This window comes from Nannospalax galili, unplaced genomic scaffold (assembly GCF_000622305.1).
Source record: "Nannospalax galili isolate Female #2095 unplaced genomic scaffold, S.galili_v1.0 scaffold124, whole genome shotgun sequence".
In the NCBI taxonomy this organism is placed as follows: Eukaryota; Metazoa; Chordata; class Mammalia; order Rodentia; family Spalacidae; genus Nannospalax; species Nannospalax galili.
The window spans coordinates 1,189,089-1,195,753 of NW_008352485.1; the positions used below are offsets into that span (position 1 = coordinate 1,189,089).

The 6,665-nt window shown below is 50.6% G+C and overlaps 1 pseudogene; it reads left to right on the top strand.

Moving 5' to 3' along the window:
• Positions 1 to 5,548: 5,548 nt before the first annotated feature.
• On the top strand, positions 5,549 to 6,009 carry LOC103747191 (annotated as a pseudogene).
• The last annotated feature ends 656 nt before the right edge of the window (positions 6,010 to 6,665 follow it).

Genomic DNA, 6,665 nt, shown 5'->3' on the forward strand with positions numbered 1-6,665 from the left:
TTTATAAAGGGCTTTGGATGGAGATCTAGGGATGCCAGAGCTGGGAGTGGGGGATGGGAGGAGATAATGGTGAAAGGAACTAGAGGAGGAACAGTGTGGTTGAAGGATTTCAGGAAGGAGGAACAGCCTGGCCGAAGGGCTCTAGGTGGGAGGAACAGCTGCCATTGGGGTAAGAGCAACATAATGAGAGCAGGCTGTGGCTGTGGCACAGGGGACAGGGCCTTGGATTTATTTTGACATGTTTCCCATCTCATTCACTAAACTTGAATGAGAGGTGATGAACCTGGGACACATGACTCTGGTCTTCCTATCACCTCCATTTCCCCACCACTCACAGCCAGCCTAGCACAGATGCTCAGCATGGCCACAGGCCTGTGAAGGGCACAGAGCCCGCCCAGTCAGGTGGCCTCCTGATCACTTTTCATGCTGAGGACCCATTCCTTGTCTAGCTCCTTTCCTGATAGTACCTCGCTTTTCCTTGGGGTACACCACCACACAACTACATTCTATCATGAAATTTTGTGACCTCACACTGCTCTGCTCTGGAAGAAGGATGTAAGCTAGCCTGAAACAGCACAGCCCACCATCTGACAATATAATCAATCTGGGGACAAACACATGGCCCAATTCAGGCCAGTCCTATCCGGTAAGTACCAGTCTGTTGGCCTGTGTGTAGCTCAAGCTGTGGTTCTGGAGCTGCTGGAACATGACTCTGGAAGGATCTGTCTGATCATGAAGCCAAGCCAAAGAAAGCTGAGCAAGAGTGACAGCCCCTTCCAATGCAGCAGAGCCTCTGGATCTAGCTCTACCTGAAGCTACTCGTTTAACTTTGAAATTATGTGAATCAGTGGATTTCCTTTCAGCTTAAGCCAATTTGACTTGTGTTTCTCTCCTTTGAACTTGCCAAGTTCTGGCTAGCCTCGCATCCCGGGCCAGGCCTCCTTTTCCTCATCCTTCCTGTGGCCAGTGTAAAGAACAGAGCTTTCCTGAGACTATTCCATGGCATGGAGCCCTTCCACTTGCTTCCAAGCCTCAATTAGGGGCCCATCGGTTGAGAGAATCTCAATACTCCCTGTGCAGCCCCTGGCCTTGCTGGTCTGCAATTCTACTGACATTTATCAGTCTCACGCTGGGTATCATGCAAACTGCCAGTTTTCAGGGCCCTGTTCTCACCTCAGCTCAGACTTCAACCCTTACAATCCTGCTGAACAGGGACTTCGGCCCAGAAGAGAAAGACTCTGAGTATTCTACCACCCACTGCCCCAGCCCCAATGCCTCCTGGGAGCATCAGACCTGCCAGGGCTGACAAGCTGTGAACACACGCTGCTGGGGAGTGGGCAGGGCTGTTTTTTCCAGTGGTCTTTTCCAAGCCAGGAGGAACTGAAATGTGAGCTTCCCTTGCTTTAACCACAAGAAGAGCTGCCAGGGCACTGGGTTCCTCCTGGGTATGCCAGGAGCAGCAGCCTGGTGACTGTGTACCCACGTGGTGGAAAATGTCATGGGGTGAGTGGCACAGAGGCAATCAGGGGCTTCCTGAATGTGTCTAATGAAAACCTAGCCCTGTCTGGGGAGAGGTTTTGTTATGCTGCCTTTCTCCAGGGCTTTGGAGGGCCTAGGAAAGCAATTTCATGCTTCCAAGCTTCAGTCTCTCCATCCATAGGCTGGAACTATAAATGCCTGCTGTCATGGTCCCTGTGCAGAAAGGAGGATGGGACATCCCTCATGGACTGTGACAGAACCAGTACTTGTGGAATGCTCTGTGGATCATTCTAGCTGTAGCAATTACCCTACCAGGCAGGTCTCCGGAACACCCCCACTTTACACATAAGGAGGCAGAAGCTTGACGGGAAGATTGCCTGAGGTGGCAAGAGCAGTTCAGGTCCCTGGGACCACAGCACCCAGGGCTGCTGCCTCATTTGGAAAGTACCAGGCAAAGGCTGGTCAGGAACCTCTATGACTGGTCCTGCTCCAGTAGCATAATTGTCTCTGAAACCCTTTCAGAGGGTTCAGCTCTGAGCTTCTTCAAGTGGGGGTTCTAAGGCAGCATGGGGAAAGGGGGCTCTAAAAATAGGAGTGACTCCAACCAGGATGGGGGGAACAGTGCAAACGGGGAGAGGCTGTTCGTAGGATTCAGGAGGAAGCATGGGGAACCAGAGACTGGGACTGCCTTGGGAGGCCAGAGAGCTGTTCTAAAAATAAAGCAGACAGTCCAAGTCAGGTGAGAGACAAGACTTCGAAAGGAGAGGGAGTCCAAGAAAAGCCCCCAAGAGCCCGGACATGTGCTGTTGGGTGAAATAATGAGGAAAAGCTGCCGTTCTCCCACAGAGACATAAATTATCCCATGATCCTTGGGACTGGAGTCACTGTCCAGGCCCTAATTCTTCACAGCTGTCCCTGGGAGAGGACTGGAGGGGGAAACAGATGAACGTGTGAGGCAGGAAGGAAAGGAGGGGCTCTGAGAGAGTGGTGGTGAGAGATGAGGGGGGAGAGAAAGCGAGAGTAGAGGAGAGAAGGGAGGTGGAGATGGTCAGATGGAGAGGGCCAGAGAGAATCAGATGGATAAGAACTATGATCAGAGAAATAAGGGGAATATGGAAACGAAGGGGATCAAGCCCAGGTCTGACTGTTTGTGGTTAGAGCCCTTGGCCTGGTGCCAGCCTGAAGTTCTCACCCCAGGACCCCATTAGCACTAGGTGGGCAGGGTTGAGAGGTCCCAGGCACACTGCCTTAGATCCCACCTCCATTCTCCACACCTAAAAACAGCTTGGAAGAACTTGACCTTGTGGATAGTGTCCTCTGAGCTAGCACATAGCTGAGCACCTAATGGGGCTTCAGTGCCAATTACGCCCCCAGAGCAAGTGAGGAGGATGGGTGGCCACTCTGAGGACCCTCAGCTCTGGCTGCTCTTTCTGTCCTGGAGACTGGTAAACACCCATTTGGTAGGCTGTTAGAAGCCAGATGCCAAAACCCACCTATGTCCTTGTCCTTGAAAGAACCTGGTCCTGCCCTCAGGGTCCATCGTAGCAGAGTGAGCTCCCTGCTTCAAAGTGCAGCCTTGGGAGGAGACCAGGAACAAGATGGGCTTACCCACCCTGCCCACCTTCCTCCTTCGCCCTTGAACCCTCCTCCTGACTCCCCTTGTTCACATTCAAGTCTGTGTTTCCCGCAGTCTTGTTGCTTGATGACAGAAGGGTAGAACACACTGAGAAGGGCATGAGAAGAGCAGCCAGGGCATCTGTGATGCCCACAGCCAATCAGCTCCAAACCCAGCCCTGGATATCTCCATAATGTAACAAAGCTGCTTTTGTAAGGGGGCTTTAATTGTTCCTCCACATCAGAGGTACCTTAACTGGCCAGGGATGAGGGAGCCCACCAAGCAGAAAAGAGATAAAGTGAGCTTCAGGGCCACAGAGGTTCAGAGAGCACCATGGGTTGCACACAGTGGAGATATCCAGAATACTGGTCTGCTGACCTGGGCTGAACCAGTTAGGTCCTGTCCCCCATGTCCTGGAATCTGAAGCCTGAGGCTCACTAGGGTGGGTCCATGGTGACAGGATCTGATGTAGGCCTTAGCCTCCAGTGGAGATGTTAGAATTCTATGTATTAACTAATTTTCTTGTTGTTGTGACAAAATATCTGACAGAAGCAACTTAGGGAAGAGTGGGTTTATTTTGGCTCAGGGTTTGAAAGGATGCAGTCCACTGTGGCAGGGAAAATCACGATAGCAGGAGCATGAGGTGGCTGGTCACATTGTGTCTGCAATCAGGAAGCTCAGCTGGTGGCCTCCTCCTCCTCCTCCTCCTCCTCCTCTTCTTCTTCTCCTCCTCCTCCTCCTCCTCCTCCTCCCTCTTCCCCTTTTCATTCAATCCAGAACCCCAGCCCATAGGATGGTTCTACTTCCATTCAGGATGAGTCTTCCCTCCTCAGGTAACCTCTCTGGAAATATCTTTATAGGTGTACCAGAGATAGGTCTCCTCGGTGATGCTGACAATAAAGATTAATCATCACACCCTACGTGCATGTGGACCAGCTCTGGGCTTATCCAAGGATTGGCTTTCTATAAAATGAGACTGATTAGAGATATCTTGAAGCTGAGTGGCAGCAGAGGCACAGCCCAAACTCATCTTGTCATCTTGTCTCTCCTTTCCCAATGGTGGGGGAGTGGGGAGTCTCCTTGGGTGACTTTGTAATCACCAAAGGAATGCAGAAGCCTGAGGGCTAAGACTGGAGAACTCCTTTAAGTCGTCAGGGGCTACAAGGACAGGCCTGCCCATCCAGCTGTGTTCCTAAGACAGGAGTGAGTGACTTCCCTCCCAGTTGGAGGGCACCATGAGAGCTGTGGGGCCTTATCTTATTTTGGGGGTTCCAGATGCTGCCTCCTCCATAGTCTTTCCTCTCCTCAGGAAGCCCCAGACCCACCAAGGCCCCAGGAGTCTCTGTCTGCTACCACGTGCCTCAGGAGCTGGAGCCACAACTGCTGGTGGTGGAGGTAGAGACGTCCCTGGGCTTCCACCTTCTGCAGCCTTGGCCTAACTTTCTTGCCTGGCCAACCCGCTTCCTTCCACCTACCCTATGTGGAAGCCTAGCACATGGGTGGTAAGGGGATTCACTGCTCTTCTAATCTCCTCTGCTTTATGATGGCTGTCAAGTTTTATCACACAACAAATCCAGCATGGACACATTAGATTAGCATTTCAGCCCCGGCCTCCCTGCCAAGTCCATGACAACACTGCCCTCCGGGGATGGCTAACAGCTGCCCAGCCCCAGGGCTACCTCCACAAGCCCTGCCTTCCCAAGATCTGCCAGAATGACCCACCCAAGCCAGCAGGGCAGCATCCAGCTCCAGATACAGAGGCCTTGCCTGTTGCTGGCAGGAGGCTTCATCAGGATCCTGATGCCCCCAAGGGCAGTAGGCCTTCTGTAGATTCTGCAGGAGCCTGGGATGGAGAAATGAGTGGCAACCCCTGAGAGGGAGTCAGGTGGACTGAGTCTTCATCCCAGATCCTGAGAACTAACAATCCAAGTGTTTATATGTCACTTGTACTCATGCCAGATACTCAAGGGGCTCAGGTCTCTGTCTTGTGAGGTGGAGACTACTGACATCTACATAGAAGATGAAACAGATGCACAGACCCCACAGGAGCCTAGAGGAGGAAGCCATCACTAATGCCCTCTGATACAGTCACTGGTACAGGAGCTGGTAAGTGCCTCCTATATACACATGTGAACCTGCTGGAACAGGGCTGATTTACCCAAAGATAGAACAAGTGATCACCGACTGGGGAAAGCTCTCATGACCCCACCATTCCTTCCCTCATCATCCTTTGTCAGTGGAAATACTGGACCATTTACAGCCCTGACTTTGCCCCTCCATCCCTGCCATCTCTCAACCACCTTTGAGAATAAGAGTAATTCCTGTACTTCCAGCCTCCCTCTAGCTGCCATCTTGCATCCCCACGTGTGTGCCTAATCTCAGCTGGTCTGCCCGAGACCCCTTTTGAGCATGAACCCTAGTCCCCCAGCACAGCCCCATTTCTGGTCCGACAACATGAACCAGGAAAAACTCGCCAAACTGTAGGCACAAAGTGCACATTGGTGGGAAAGGAATTGCTCGTAGAAAGAAGGTGGTTCATAGAAAAATTGATGAAAAACTAGCTCTCCTTAAAGAAGTTAGGGGTAAACAGTATCTCTGGTATGAAAAGGTGACTATGTTTACAAACCAAGGAACAGTGAGCCACTTTAACAAGCCTTAAAGTTCAGGCATCTTTGGCAGCGAACACTTTCACCATTACAGGCCATGCTGAGACGAAGCAGCTGACAGAAATGCTTCCCAGCATCCCAAACCAGCTTGGTGCAGACAGTCTGACTAGTTTAAGGAGACGGACTGAACCTGCCCAAACAATCTGTGGATGGAAAAGCACCCTTGCTACTGGAGAAGATGATGATGATGATGAAGTTCCAGATCTTGTAGAGAATTTTGATGAGGCTTCTAAGAATAAGGCAAACTGAATTGAGTCAAGTTCTGAAGAAGATAAAACTTGAAGTTACTGGGAGCTGCTCTTTTATATTATGACTGCTTTTTAAAATTCTTTTGTTTATGGATCTGATAAAAATCTAGATCTCTAATATTTTTAAGTCTCAGCTCCCTGGACACTGCAGCTCTTTTCAGTTTTTGCTTATACACAATTTATTCTTTGCAACAAATTAAGCTGAAGAAGCCTGGGAATAAAGTTTGAAAAAAGTTAATAAAATTCTTTTCCTAGTAAAATAAAGGCAAAAAAATTCCTATGCGCTGGAGCTGTGGTCCCGGAACTGTAGTCTCTTACTGTGAGTCACAGTTCCACATTCCTCTGTGTAGGCTGATGGTATAGCAGATTGGAAGATGGACAACTTCTCCATGTTGGGCAGCAGTTCCAAGCTTCTCTGAGTGGTTGCCACAATCTCTCACCCTCACCCTGAGGTCCCAGGTTGTGCATGGCAGTTGCTTTCCCACTGTTGCTGAGCTTATGCTAAGGAGGTTTCTAACATTTGCAATTTCTAGTCTTGGGATGGCTGATTCTCAGGAATGGACTTCCAGTCTCCTTTGATGGGCAGCTGAGGTCTTGACTCCACACGTGGTCCTGGCACCCAGGTCCTGACGTTGGACCTTTTCCATTCTCAGACAC